The following is a 16,147-nucleotide window of genomic DNA, read 5'->3' as shown; positions in this document are numbered from 1 at the left end:
TGTGCAGGCTCAAGAGAGCGCTGTATGGGTTGAAGCAAGCACCACGTGCTTGGTACACACGGATAGACAGCTATTTCACAGGACTTGGATTCTCCAAGAGCGAGGCGGATCCGAACCTATACCAGATTGTGGTGGAGGGTAAGTTGCTTATCATTGTACTGTATTTTGATGATTTGATTCTAACGGGTGATGAGCTGTTGATACTGTCATGCAAGAAGGATCTTGCTACAGAGTTTGAGATGAAGGACTTGGGCCTCCTTCACTATTACCTAGGATTGGAAATATGGCAGTGCAGTGGTGGACTGTTTGTTTCTCAGGGCAAGTATGCTCGAGAGATACTGGAGAAGTTCAACATGCATGGCTGCAAGCCTGTTGATACTCCTCTTCCTGGAGGTTGGAGGAAGGAGGATGCCACTTCGGGAGAAGAAGTGGATGCCACTGTTTATCGACAGTTGGTGGGGTCGCTGATGTATTTGGTCAATACATGACCTGATATATGCTATGCAGTTAACCAGCTTTCACAAGCTATGGTTAAGCCTACCAAGCTCTTCTGGAAGGCGGGCAAGCATGTATTGCACTACTTGAGAGGCACATCGGGATATGGTTTGTGGTACAGACAGGAGGATGAGGTGAAGCTATGTGGCTTCACGGATGCAGATTGGGCAGGGAGCCCAACGGACAGAAAGAGCACATCAGGAGGCGTCTTCAGTATCAGATCGACAGTAGTTTCTTGGTACAGCAGGAAGCAGAGATCTGTGTGGATGAGGATGATCCTGGTCGGGTTTTTCGGGTCCAAGCACATCAGGTACCATCATATCAGAGATTGTGTGCAGCGGAGGATCATGTTACTTTCGTACATTCCAACGGAGGATCAGGATGCTGATATTTTGACGAAGGCTCTCACCAGGAGCAAATTCGAGTACCATCGAGGCAGGATAGGGGTTGCTGATAATCCATATCTTGTCGAGAGGGAGTGTTGAGATTGCAACAAGATGATGGAGCTTAGTGAAAAGAGTCGCCTTCACTAAGTGGGCCCGTAGGCTATTTTTGGCGCAAGTCTATTTTTAGACATATGGATCATGTCTATGTTTATGGATGATTGATCAAGTTGGGAAAAATAGATGGACTTATATTTTTGATGAAAGTGTGAGTGATCACAGTGTGAGTGATCAAGTCTATTTTTAGACTGGCTGTCAAAAATAGAAAAGTCAAATATTATTATCTCACAATAATATTTGGACTATAAACTTAATCTTATTCTCTTGGAGCACTTCAGTTTGAGCTACGGAAGTGGCACATGCAGCTGTCAGAAGGAAATTCGTTTTTCTTATGAGTCAGTTGAGTTGTTGCATGCATGACTTCAGTTAGAACTCAAGTGAGTTGAGTTTAGTGGACTGGAGGTACAGTTGATGGAGTTGTGTTCAGTTTAACTTAGTTAAACTGGTTGTAGTTAGTCTAACTGCAGATAGACTAATGATGAGTTGTTAAACTAATTATTAACTCATAATACAACTAAAGAATACATCAGTTAACTCAGTTGCATGTCAGTGCATGTTCAGTTCAACAGGGACAGGTGGTAGAGAATCAGATTGCTATCAGTTGTGACTATAGTTGTGCACCAGATCTTGCACAATCAAGGGATTGAGTATGCCAATGAGTTTGCTCACGTATTTGGCCCGCATTTTAGCCTTTTCTCACGTCCACAAAGAGTGAGTGACTATTTTGCAGGTGAAAATCGAGTTTGGGAAGCAATTCTCATCAGTTCTTGAGCAGTGGAGGCAGGCAAGCAGCGGGGGAGATTTGGAGATCAAATCTGAGCTGTATTGTGTGTAACAGAGGTGGAGATACTTGTGAGAAGTATTATGCTGTGTAATGTTACATGACTCAATCATTAATATACAGATAGTGTGGGGTTTTTAGCGAGATGCTTTCCCCGTGATACATACTGTGTTAATGTGTGAATGCTCTTGATGTTTTATTGTTATTGATGCTGCTATATTCTTGATCAACGTAGAGGAGCTTATGTATTGTGTATGTTTTCCGCATTAGTACATGATCAAGATAATCTCCATTGAATATGTGTTAAATTATTCAAAATTTCTACACTACCGCCTCCAAGTAATCTGGCGGAAGCGGCCACAGTGGAATATGAAACCTTCTATATCTAATGGATCTGGACTCTGAGGACAGTTCTTATCTTGTGTCAACCTCGTTACAAAATGAACAAGGAGTCATGAGGATAGTTCTTTTACTGTGTCAACCTCATTAAAAAATGAAACAATCCCCTTTCCAAATCTCAAAGGTAAACCTTCATTCCAACCACCGAGTTGAATGCAATGAAGCTTGGGGGGTATGCACCTCGATTTGCGTTATTATACTGGGGGCATGCAAACTTAAAATAGAGAAGTTTTAGTATAAAGTTCATGCTCGTTAAAAAATAAACGCAAGATTCGAGCAGTTTTAACGCGGAATCTATGCTCGTTAAAAAATAGAAAAGCGATTATTGTGAGCAAGAGTTTCCTCCAGAGTTCAAGCTCATTAAAAAATGAACCTATCCTTGGTAAATAACCATCGTGATCGTAAATGTATCAGCCGTTAAAGCCTTGGTCGTGTTTGCACCTGCCACCTCCATTCCATTTGGCCGATCATTCACCCCCATATGATTGTTTACCTATTTTGAGGAACAACTGCGAAGAGTGATTTCACCTAGCCATCCTTGTGACACTGCCGTGATTGGAAAATTCCAACCTGTACCTGGAATCTGCTGCTATCCCTGTTTATCACTCGTTCCTCAAAAGACGAGTCTTCTTTAAGCTTTTTTCAATTGACTCGTAAAATATGAAGAGATTGCCGAGTTTTGGCCTTCCAGCTCGTTAAAGGATAGGAAGAGCTATCCCTCCTCTAGATTTTAATCTTTTTGGACTTGAGGGATTATTGCACAAAAAGGTCGAGCGATTGTTTTATTCGGCTCGTTAAAATTATCGAAAACTCATCCCTTTTGTATTGTTTTATAATTTTTCGGACTTAAGGGATTAGATGACAAAAAGGAATTTTGGAGTTAACTTTATGTACCTTTTCAGACTCTCTAAAAATGAAAAGGACCGAGTTATCATTGTCGTTAGACTCGTTAAAATTATTACATAGCGACAAAATTGTCTTTAGACGAGAACGAGTTTCACTATCGCTAAGCTCGTTAAAACATAGCGATGGGCTTGTCCGAAGGGCAGGTTATAGAGCAAGCATATGTTATCCTCCTCAAGCTTGACAAAAATAAAGAGGTACTGGTCAGTAATGACTGGGGAAAAATTGGGAAAAATCAAGAAAACTTTGATGGTAGCAGGTCGCTCTTGAACATGACACTTTTCCTCCGTACCACATTCGGGTTGGGTTGTATCATTCACCGATCACATCACCATGGTCTCGCATTACCATCCATATTTGGGGTAATGCTACCAATCCATCACATCAGTGTCGCCATATGTTCAAGAGAAGTCGTTCAGAAAGAGTCAACCGGGTCCCATCCACTGCCATACATTATCCTTCATCCATTCATGACCGCCACCCTAAATCATATGTCACAGATCGTTTTCACCTCCATTAAAATCATTAGCTCCGTTTCGAGTCACTGATGTGGGATTCATTAAGGCCCTCCTGTGACGGATCGCTTCTTGTCGACATCAGCTCATTATCCAAGAAGTTGATCTAGGAACAACCCCTTCAGTACTTTGAAGCTTGCATGCCTCAATGGCAAGTTTCTCACTTCCGGCGACAGGTATACATCAATGACCTTCAACCAGAAGATTTTGTGTGGTGTTCGACACCAAGTCCTTTATTCACACCACGTGAATTGTACTGCAGTACCTTGAGGGTCATTATCATTATCGATGATTCCTCTCGCGCTTGTTAACGATTTACATCATTGACCGGTAATCAAGCGATGTCTTTCCATGTTCGACTTCAACGCAATTCTCACATGGATCGACTTGTACTTAGAGTGAAGATCGAACGAGTTTGAAGACCCCAGATCTAGTTTCATCCATCCGGGCTGCGATACATATTCAGGAAAAATAAAGACATTTGACATGTACATCATTGCAGCAGATGATCATCCTACTCAAAGGATGATAATTTCACCAAAATTATCAGTCTACTATCAGACGATCGTCTGTTATATGTACAAAAATGAACTTATAAAGCTAAGCATGGGAATGCCCACCTCAGCTAGATCATGAAAGCAGTATGAATCATAATGTATTGTATTGTATTTTATTACAGGTCTCCTCCCAGCAGATGGATGAACTTCGGACCCTCCTGGATAAAGCATTTCACCCGATAAACGGCCTCATACTTTAGGGGGCAACTGTTATAGACGTTTTTGTGCCTTACAACATTGAGCATGAAATGTCCATAAACTAAGGGATCAAAAGTCCCTAAACATGTTGTTCCTACCCCTAGAGGAACAAGGCAAACCAACCACAACAATTCACAGAAGTTCTCCACCTGAAAACACTAAAAAACAAGCCAATTCTGGATCATGTCAACTGCTCCACTGAGCATCTGCGCTGAATGTCAACTGCTCCACTGTCTTCCTGTGTTGAATGTCAACTCCAACAAAGGCTACCTGCGCTGAGCGTAATTGGACAAGTGGCAGGCTCATTCCTCAATGTGTCAATGCCCAGGAAGCTTCCAAAATGACACTTGCATCAAGGAATTCGACTGGTGATGAGTAAGGGGTTCCAAATCTCCAAGTGGAAGCAAGAACCTCCAAGTGGACTCAAGAAATAAGAGAGGGAGAGGACACTAGTTAGATTTCAACTTGACTCATCCTCTCTCCAAATATCTATATATGGATCTCTCCTCCATGGGATCTAGAGGGGAATTTTGTGATTGCAAAGAATTGCTGTTGGTTTGTGGTTGGAAACATTGGGTGCTTAATGCTTTGAAGGGAGCTGAAGAAGGAATTCCATTCTGCCGGGAAGGAGATGCTGGATTAGAGCCCTATGGGTTGTATCTCTTCCTGAACCCTGTTACTTATCAATAAAGCTATCTTGATTCTTTCCTATATGCTGGTGTATTTTGTATGATTGCATTTGTATATTTGATTTGCTTCTAATCCTGAATCATTTATGAATATGTATATTTGCCTTTGTATTGTGTTCTTCTCTTGTCACAAGTAGCTGTTCTCTTGTCACAGGTAGCTGTTCTCTTATGATCTCGTGGGATTCAAGTAGCTGTTCTCTTGAGCAAGCGAAGAGACAAGTAGCTGTGGACACACAAAGAGAAGAGGATCTAGATCGAGGGACAACCGGAAGACAACAGTAAGTCTACCAATCTCTCCTCTTTCACATTTCATAAAGGAAGAAATCATGATAGCTGTATTCGTTTGTTGCTAAGGCGCTGTCACACCTTAGGTGGATAGGATCGTCCTGCATAGGCATTTTTCCCGACAACAACACACTCACTAACCTTTGATCTAACTGCACAAACTTCAAGGAGATCAATCCTCATCATGGATGAACTTCCTTTATAAGAAAAATATTCATCCAATTGATAGTGCACTGTCCCTTCTCTGATCTCAACTGGGTCTTTGTCTGAACTGCCATGCATCAGTTATCCATGAGAGAATACTCAGTTATCTGAAAATAACAGTTGTCACATGCATGCAAGCATTAAAAAACTGCATCTCATTAATTTAACAGCTTGTTAAATTAATCTAACTGGACTTGACTAAGTTAAACTAAGTCAACTGATCCTCCCATTGTAGAACTCATCCTTAATTCCTCAATCAGTGGAGCAAATCAAGGACACATTCCCCAATTAGTGGAGAAATAATTGCATGTTCTCACAAAGACTTCAAGTTTGCTTTTCCTTAACTAATTAACTCATGGAGAATTAATTAATTAATATTCCAAACTGCTAGTAAGACCAAATCCGAATTTTACTTCCTATTTTAGACCAGGGATTGTCTAAAAATAGGAATCCAACTTGAACTGCTAAAAATGGAACTTCTATTTTTAGCACTTCCATTTTTCATTCCTTGTTGCCCAATCCAGCACTGATGCCCAAACAACTATTTTTAGCAGTGCTATTTTTAGCAATTTTATTTTTAGCAATTTATTGTTGCCAATTTTGAACACTCCCTCTCAACAAGAAAGGCTTCCTCTCAAACCTGATCTTGTACCTCTGGAATGTTCTGCATGCAACACATCTACCAAGTGTGGTTGCTCCAACAACTCTCGAAACAAAAAAAATCCCAACTTACCACTCTGTTGGGCTAGAAACATACTCTAATACTGAAACTCTACCTGCTGCTAACATGTGCTCCCTCTCTTACCTTTGCGCTACTGCTACATCTCCATGCATCTCGCACCATTGCACCCTTCTCTATGCTACCCTGCAAAGTGCAACACACTTGTGCCTCTCGCATTGCTGTAGCCTGCATGCTCTGCGCTGTCCTGAGATTCCCTGCATTGTAGCCCTCTTTGCCGCTCCATTCGCATCTATCTCTACCCAATTAGTCAATTCCTGCTACTCCACTTCTGGGCTCCTATAGCAAGGTCTCATCCAAGAGGTTGGGTACCTCAAGGATCCTGCCCTCCTCCATGAGACGATCACTCCACATCGCCCCACCTCCTACTTGGAGGTATGGCTGCATGTGATCCCTCTGCCCACCTAGCTTGAAGTTTCCCCCTTTTGTAGGTCTCTGCATGAGTAGATGTCTCTACTTGATTTCCTCTCAGCTTCCCTTGTTGTGGCTACTCCACAACCTCCTGACGCTACTACACCAATTGTGGCTCCTCCACAATTATCTGAGACTTCTTTTGGTGCTGCATGTTGAGAGGTAATATAATCTCCCTCTTAACCACCAAGTCTCTAACCTTTGCCTTGCTCCTCAAGGCTTTCCATGCATCTTGTACCTCAAGTGCATATAGGTTCTTGGCTAGCACACCAATCTATTTCCACTTTCCCATAGCCACAAATGTTTCTAGAAAAAGAGCTGACTTTAAATTAGCGATATCTCCCTCATCCGAACTCTGATTCAGCTGATTTTTTTTTGGATTTTGGGTATTTTTTTGCAAGGAATCCAAAATTGCTAATTATTTCTAAAAATTTTGTACTGAAAATTTTAGATATGCTCTGCAAACTCTCGTCCAAAAACTCAAAACTTTGAAATCTCCTCTCAGTATATTGTTCTCTCCTTGATCACCTATGCTTTGATACCATGTGGAATTTTTCCTACAAATTAGCTAGCTTTGATACCATGTAGAAATTTTTATACAAATCATCTAACTCTGATACCATGTAGAAATTTCCCACCTGTAGATCAACCTGGTAATGTAATGTACTAAAGCAAAACACTTGATCTACTTCTACAAGAAATTTAGCGGAAGCTTAATCAACCATGAGCAACATCAATAAGAACACATATAACTGATAAGATGGAATCAATCACACATAAGACAGAAGAATTTACCCGGGGAAAGCACCTGCCTAAAGCCCCATCTCTGTATTATCATACAAGTAGAAATATAGTCCGGATTACACAAAGCCTTAGCTCGGAAGCTATCCAACTCTCAGTACAATCCCTCTACTACTCATAGAAAATCAAAGGATTCTCACAAACCTTCTCCTCTACCCTCCAAGCCTCCTATTTCCTTGTGCAATTTCGTTGAGGTCTAGTGCTACCACCTGTGTGAATTGGCCTCTTCACACACTCACTAACCTCTGATCTAACTACACAAACTTGAAGGAGATCAATCCTCATCGTGGATGAGCTTCCTTTATAGGAAAAATATTCATCCAAATGATAGTACACTGTACCTTCTCTGATCTCAATTGGGTCTCTGTCTGAACTGCCATGCATCAGTTATCCATGAGAGAATACTCAGTTATCTGAAAATAACAGTTGTCACATGCATGCAGGCATTAACAAACTGTATCTCATTAGTTTAACAACTTGTTAAATTAGTCTAACTGGACTTGACTAAGTTAAACTAAGCCAACTGATCCTCCCATTATAAAACTCATCCTTAATGCCTCAATCAGTGGAGTAAATCAATGACACATTCCCCATATAGTGGAGAAATAATTGCATGTTCTCACAAAGACTTCAAGTTTTCTTTTCCTTAACTAATTAACTCATGGAGAATTAATTAATTAATATTCCAAACTGCTGGTAAGACCAAATTCGAATTTTACTTCCTATTTTAGACCAGGGACTGTCTAAAAATAGGAATCCAACTTGAACTGCTAAAAATAGAACTTCTATTTTTAGCACTTCCATTTTTCATTCTCTGTTGCCCAATCCAGTACTGATACCCAAACTGCTATTTTTAGCAGTGTTATTTTTAGCACTTCTATTTTTAGCAATTTATTGTTGCCAATTTTCAACACTACCTCTCAACAACAAAGGCTTCCTCTCGAACCCAATCTTGTACCTCTGGAATTTTCTGCATGCAAGACATCTACCAAGTGTGGTTGCTCTAGCAACTTTCGGAACAAAAAAACTCCCAATTGACCACTCTGTTGGGCTAGAAACATACTTTGATGCTGAAACTCTACCTGTTGCTGACAGGTGCTCCCTCTCTCACCTCTGTGTTACTGAAACATCTCCATGCATCTCGCACCATTGCACCCTTCTCTGTGCTACCCTGCATAATGCAACACAGTTGTGCCTTTCACATTGTTGTAGCTTGTATGCTCTGTGTTGTCTTGGGATTCCATGCACTGTAGCTCTCTCTGCCACTCCATCCGCATCTGTCTCTACCCAATCAGTCAGTTCCTACTACTCCACATCGGGGCTCCCATAGCAAGGTTTCATCCAAGAGGTTGGGTACCTCAAGGATCCTGCCCCTCCTCCATGAGACGATCACTCCACATCACCCCACCTCCTACTTGGAGGTATGGCTGCATGTGATCCCTCTGCCCACCTGGCTCGAAGTTTTCCCCTACTGGAGGTCTCTGCATGAGTAGATGTCTCTACTTGATCTCCTCTCAGTTTCCCCTATTGTGGCTACTCCACAACCTCCTGAAACTGCTGCACCAATCGTGGCTCCTCCACAATTGTCTGAGACTTCTTCTGGCATTGCATGTTGAGAGGTAATATACTTTCCCTCTCAACCACCAAGTCTCTAACCTTTTCCTTGCTCCTCAAGGCTTTCCATGCATCTTGTACCTCAAGTGCATATAGGTTCTTGGCTAGCACACCAATCTATTTCCACTTTCCCATAGCCACAAATGTTTCTAGAAAAAGAGCTGACTTTAAATTAGCGATATCTCCCTCATCCGAACTCTGATTCAGCTGATTTTTTTTTGGATTTTGGGTATTTTTTCGCAAGGAATCCAAACTTGCTAATTATTTCTAAAAATTTTGTACTGAAAATTTTAGATTTGCTCTGCAAACTCTCGTCCAAAAACTCAAAACTTTGAAATCTCCTCTCAGTATATTGTTCTCTCCTTGATCACCTGTGCTTTGATACCATGTGGAATTTTTCCTACAAATTAGCTAGCTTTGATACCATGTAGAAATTTTTATACAAATCATCTAACTCTGATACCATGTAGAAATTTCCCACCTGTAGATCAACCTGGTAATGTAATGTACTAAAGCAAAACACTTGATCTACTTCTACAAGAAATTTAGCGGAAGCTTAATCAACCATGAGCAACATCAATAAGAACACATATAACTGATAAGATGGAATCAATCACACATAAGACAGAAGAATTTACCCGGGGAAAGCACCTGCCTAAAGCCCCATCTCTGTATTATCATACAAGTAGAAATATAGTCCGGATTACACAAAGCCTTAGCTCGGAAGCTATCCAGCTCTCAGTACAATCCCTCTACTACTCATAGACAATAAAAGGATTCTCACAAACCTTCTCCTCTACCCTCCAAGCCTCCTATTTCCTTGTGCAATTTCGTTGAGGTCCAGTGCTACCACCTGTGTGAATTGGCCTCTTCACACACTCACTAACCTCTGATCTAACTACACAAACTTGAAGGAGATCAATCCTCATCGTGGATGAGCTTCCTTTATAGGAAAAATATTCATCCAAATGATAGTACACTGTACCTTCTCTGATCTCAATTGGGTCTCTGTCTAAACTGCCATGCATCAGTTATCCATGAGAGAATACTCAGTTATCTGAAAATAACAGTTGTCACATGCATGCAAGCATTAACAAACTGTATCTCATTAGTTTAACAACTTGTTAAATTAATCTAACTGGACTTGACTAAGTTAAACTAAGCCAACTGATCCTCCCATTATAAAACTCATCCTTAATTCCTCAATCAGTGGAGTAAATCAATGACACATTCCCCATATAGTGGAGAAATAATTGCATGTTCTCACAAAGACTTCAAGTTTTCTTTTCCTTAACTAATTAACTCATGGAGAATTAATTAATTAATATTCCAAACTACTGGTAAGACCAAATTCGAATTTTACTTCCTATTTTAGACCAGGTACTGTCTAAAAATAGGAATCCAACTTGAACTGCTAAAAACAGAACTTTTGTTTTGAGTACTTCCATTTTTCATTCCCTGTTGCCCAATCTAGCACTGATGCCCAAACTGCTATTTTTAGCAGTTCTATTTTTAGCGATTTATTGTTTCCAATTTTCAACATATCCTGCTCGATGTAATCAACATTAATGAGAATTAACTACTACTGTTAGGCTCTCAGATTGATGTCATCGTTGTTTTACAGAGTAGTGCGTTTGATTTAAATTCAATCAGTTTCTAAGAGAAGAGCTATCTTTGCTGTACTCTTAACTGATACTGATGTTACTTGAATTGCATATTGCTGTTACTTGAATTGTTGTGGGATTTGATTTCATTAAAGGATTGAGTTTTATTTTAATTGCAATTAGAACTTACTTGTTGCATCCATTTACTCTTGTATTTCAAAGATCTATACTGCAATTTAGGAAACATTACTCTCTGGGATTATAGCGTGCACTATTGTGTACACTCTTGAAATAAGAGGACTTACCTAGGTTGATAATTAATATGAGATAAATAGGAGTTTTAATAGACACCTTTTAGTACCCAACAATGATCTTCTCCTCCTTATATAATTTTAGGGATTTCTTAATACCATGGACCAAAACTACTTAGGACCAATACCTTGGACCAAATACTTCAGACCAATTACCTTGGGTCAAATACCTTGGACCAAAAACTTTTTTTTTCAAGATATACATGCTTTTCCTTTTGTGAAAGTGCGTGTGTATGTATACGCTCCTTTTGTTCAGTAAAAATGTATGTATATGCAACTTGGACATGGTGAACCTGCGTATACCTCTCTTTCTTCATTCTTTGTAGTTTGATCTGTAATTCTTTGACCTGTTGCACTGTGAGCTTTCATCTGAGTGAGTTGTCATCAAGGTCAACACCTGTATCATAATTCCAACATATCAAACCTACAACACAGCAGCCGAAGATATCTTTAGATTTCAAGAGGGTTGAATTTGAAGTATTTGCAATGGATATTCATCCCATAGACCAGATAGAACTGCACAAATAGGCTGGAGAGATGATATACTCCACCCTTACAGGTAAAGCCATAGCTGCCCATCAACTACAAAACTCATTAAACAACATCTCAACATAGTTTCAGTTGGAGAAGGCCTCTTAACAGGCCAAAGATACAAGGATTAAGTCTTTGGAAGACTTGATTATTGAGTTGGGACATGATCCCAAAGATATAAAAGCTACTGAGCAGTCGGTAAAGAAGAATACCGATGATATTGTTGCATTGAAGAAGCAATTGAAGATACCTTAGCTGCAACATCCTAAAACACTTGAAGTCTTAGAGAGCTAAACCAGACATTAAGAGTTGATGGACTTAGTCCTAAAACTTGATGATCAATTAAGAGAGATAGAGAAAGAATTGGATACCTTGATCCAATTAAAGCAAATTGACATTGCCACAACTTCTACAAATGTCATCCCTACAGTATCTATTGCAGTCCCTTCCACACTGGCAACTTCACTAGCACCTATAGCTCCACTTGCCACAACATTGCCAGTTAAAATAGAGTCTACATCAACAACAGGTACATTAGGAGAAAAGGCAGTAGAGTTGGTTAGATCCATGGAGGAAATGTCTATTCAGGCTATAGAAATGAACATACTAAAGGAAAAGGTGGCAAGTTTAGAAACTGACTACAAACTTGCCCAAATTATGCAAAAGGAAGAGGCACAAAAGGCCAATAGAATGAGTGAAAGAGTCAAAGCTATGGAGAAAGACTTGACATTAGAGAAACCCCTTGGGCAAGCCAAGGAACTGTTATGGGCCAATATCATTGACTCGGTCAAGGGTATTTGGCTATCTATTCAAGTTATTTTTGATCATATAGAACTGATAAAGATAGCTACAATAGCTATTCAGAAAGTCAAGGAGGAATTGGGAGACATGCCTGAGGATGCCAATAGACTCATCCACTTCCTTAACAACAAAAATAGGTATGAGCTTCATGAGCTAGATATAGAAGACAAAACTGAAACCATTTTGGAAATAAGGAAGGTCCTTTCCAAGAGAAACCTAATGCTGAACTTAGAAGAAAAGTGCCACAACATGCAGGTAGCCATTGATAGATTCATGGCTAAATTCCAGATTTTGAGGGAGAAAGGATTGCCCAGTCCATTGGTCATTAATGACAGACTTATGACAAAATTGGTCTATGATAAGAGACTCAGGAAGTTGGCTAAAGCACAAGCTAGCACTTCAACTATAAAAGCACTATCAATAGGCAAAGTTTTGTATAATACATTTGAGAACTTGGTTTTTCTCTAGCATGAGATAAAACACTTGTTCATCACCAAGCCCAATTTTGTCAAATATACTAAGGCTGATGAGATATATAGGCAAATGATGAATGTCAAATTACCTGAGGTAGAATGGTGGGAAAAAATGACTAATTTACAGTGAGAAATTTACAGTAAAATAGTTACTTCACAGTAGAAGTAGAGCAGCCAGGTAAATAGATGAAAACAGAATAACAAGGTTAAAGAGTATCAATGTCAAAGAGTATCAGTGTCAAAGAGTATCAGGTGAAAGGTAAAAGAGAAGAAGATTCCAGCGTAAAATACCACAAAAACAAGCCAGCATAAAGGGCTACAAATCCAACCATAAAAGCCAGCAATACCACAATAAAAGGGACAACATGAAACAGTTCAATAGCTGTCTCTATCTTCCTGTGAGAAGATATTTTGTATTTCCTAGATTAAATCTCAAGTTTGTTTTGAGTTATTTTGTAATAATTATGTATAAATACTTCATAATTCAAAGTATGTAGGGTGGATTCTTAGACATTTCTATAGACCTTTTTGATCAAAAGACTGTAAGCTATTGTATCACTGATTGGACCAACAAGCTAGATTAATGAATAAAGACAAGACATTTCACTGGATTCATGTGTAGAGCGAAGTGCAGACAAGCATTTTCTCTTGCATTGTTATCTTTCTTAAAAAATTTTCCACCACCTTTGTTGTATATTTGAAATATGAATGCTATAATATGGAATGATATATTAGAATTTGCTTCATTGCACTCGGTTTTAATTATTATGCATTTTAATGTTTTTTGCTAATTATCTAAGTTAAGGAATTCTTGATTGCTCGTTAGTTTAGGTAGTCTCCCTCTAATCTATAGCAAAGGATTCTTAATTGCCCTTTGTTCATTATTATCCTTTGTTCCTCATTTTAATCCTGGTCTGAGAATTCTTAAGTGCTCTCTCACCCTCGTTAAGATCATTTCACCCATCTGGACCAAAGAATTGCATTTTACTCTACTAGCTTTCCCTTTGAACACTCCCTTTAGTGAGTTAATTCCATTTTTTCTACCCTTCTTTGACTCCATAGCCCAATGGTTTAAATACATCATTCTATCCATTTGTTTTAAGGACTCCACCATCCAACCTTCAATACATATCAAAACCCCTTGAACTTTAAGAACTAGCCTAAAATCCTAGCAAACAAAGCTAAATCATATAGAAATATCCCTCTCTGAGCCATAGGTTGGCTAGATCCTATGCTTAAAAGTTGGTTTGTGGTTACCTCAGTCCTTTCCTTCTTCTGAAAACTTCTAGGGAAAAGTTCTGAGTGATAACATAGTGGCGAACATACTGGGGATTTTGAATCTTTAGTCTTAATAAATCTTTAAGAAAATATTAAATCTTCATTTTAATCCTCTTAAAGTCATTTGTTAGAAGTTCCCTTGAAAAATGTCACAAAAACAATTAAAAAGTTTGAAATTCTGGCTTCCAGGAAGACTCATTTCACTAGGGCTAATCCAGACCCAAATCCTACCCCAGTAGTTGATAATCCCAACCCGATTTCAAGAAAATCCAAAAAAGAAGAAAGTTTAGTTAGCCGAATACCATTAGTTAAATCTAATTCATGCCTTGATGAGTGGTTATTTTTAGAAGAACTTCCCTTTGATGTGCCATTTGAACAGTCATTATTTAGAACTAAATCCAAAAATTCACTCAGTGAAACTGTTCTAGATGTTGACATTATCGCAGACCTTGAAGTTCAATAGGCCAACAAACCCATTGATGAATACATTTTGAAATCTCCACAATCATCTGTTAATACTTCCACAACCCCTGAGCTTTCTGAACAATCCTCCATTACTTTGAGTTCACCATTGTTCCCTTCAACTTCATCAATAATACCTTCTGAAGTCCATTCTTCACCACCATTTGTACCTACTCTTCCTCACCAACCTATCATCTCCCATTCATCACCTACTAGTCCTAGTTCTTCATCCACTCTTCATCCACATCTTAACCCCTCCTAGCCTACAGCCATGGCAAATAGATATGCTCTTCTTGTTTTACTTGCCCAACTTGGTGCTATGCCAGAAGACTACCAAAGTAAAACTGTTCAATTTGATGGCACAAGACATTACATTACTTAGCAACATGTCAACAAGATAACAGACTACTTTGAGTTACATGAGATTGACACAGATAATGTTCAAATGCGACTCTTCGCCCAGACTCTAACTGGTGATGTTAGGAAATGGTTTAGAATATTGCATGTTAATAGTATTGATAGTTTAGAAGCATTCCATCAACAATTTTTGAACAGATGGGAAAAAAAAAAGAACCCCCTACAAATCCTTTAAGAATATGAAAATATTAGAAGGGGACTTGTTATCACTCCAGGAAACTCTCCTAGGTTGTAGCTCGGAGATGCCTGGTAACATTTAATCTTCAATATTGTTCTCAGAACTATTGGAATGGATGATGGTTTTGATCAAGTCATACAACCATTTCAGCTTTATTCTCACTCAACACATGCATGAACACTCTCACCAATACAAGGCTTTAGACCACTAATGCTCAATAATTTGTAGATTCAATGGATAGATGGAGAATACTGACTGTACCAGTAGATTGCATACATAAACATAAATGAATGGCTAGCTATAGGCAGCAAAAGAGAATACTGACTGTACCGACAGATGCATATATGACGACATATGAATGGCTAACTACAGGCAGTAGAGAAGCTTGCAAATCTAATTTATCAATGCAGAGATAAGATAATAGTTATCTAGCCTTAGACACAAAAGAAAACATGAAAAAGTTGTTCAAGTGCAAGCATAGAACAACAAAGAGAATGGACATTTAACATATAATAGCAAAAGAAGCTTATATTGCTAGAATGAAGATGAGAAGCTTGAAGGAACAGAGGAGGAACAATCTCCAGAAGTTGAACCCTGTATTACATCTTACTTTCAGATATTTATAGTTTTTTATAATGCTGTCAAGCCTTCTGAGGCTCGAGAGGTCTCAATCTATCTGATCTATCTTGTTAACAACTTTTATGCCCTCCAGGCAAGCATGGGCTTAGACGTTCCTTCTTCTGACATAAGAATAATTGCATTAAGATATTTTGGGTAGCTTGCTGCGCTGCCTGGGAGCTCTCTCATGCCAGAGATGCCCCACAATGTTTGTTGCTGTGGCTGTGTTGCTCTGTGGCCCCTTTTATTCCCTTTCCAATCTCTATTTTCTGGTAGCCCGCCTCCCAAACTCTGCCATGTAGTGAAATGGGTCCTCGGCCTCTGTAATCCCTTTAAAGGTTTCCTTTGACTATTTCCTATATTTACACAAAAAACACAAC

The sequence above is a fragment of the Pinus tabuliformis genome, chromosome 4_2, assembly GCF_031772625.1.
Source record: "Pinus tabuliformis cultivar Carrire ecotype Pingquan chromosome 4_2, CPIR1, whole genome shotgun sequence".
Classification (NCBI taxonomy): Eukaryota; Viridiplantae; Streptophyta; class Pinopsida; order Pinales; family Pinaceae; genus Pinus; species Pinus tabuliformis.
The sequence above is the reverse complement of the archived record's forward strand: the minus strand, read 5'-3'. Positions refer to the sequence as shown.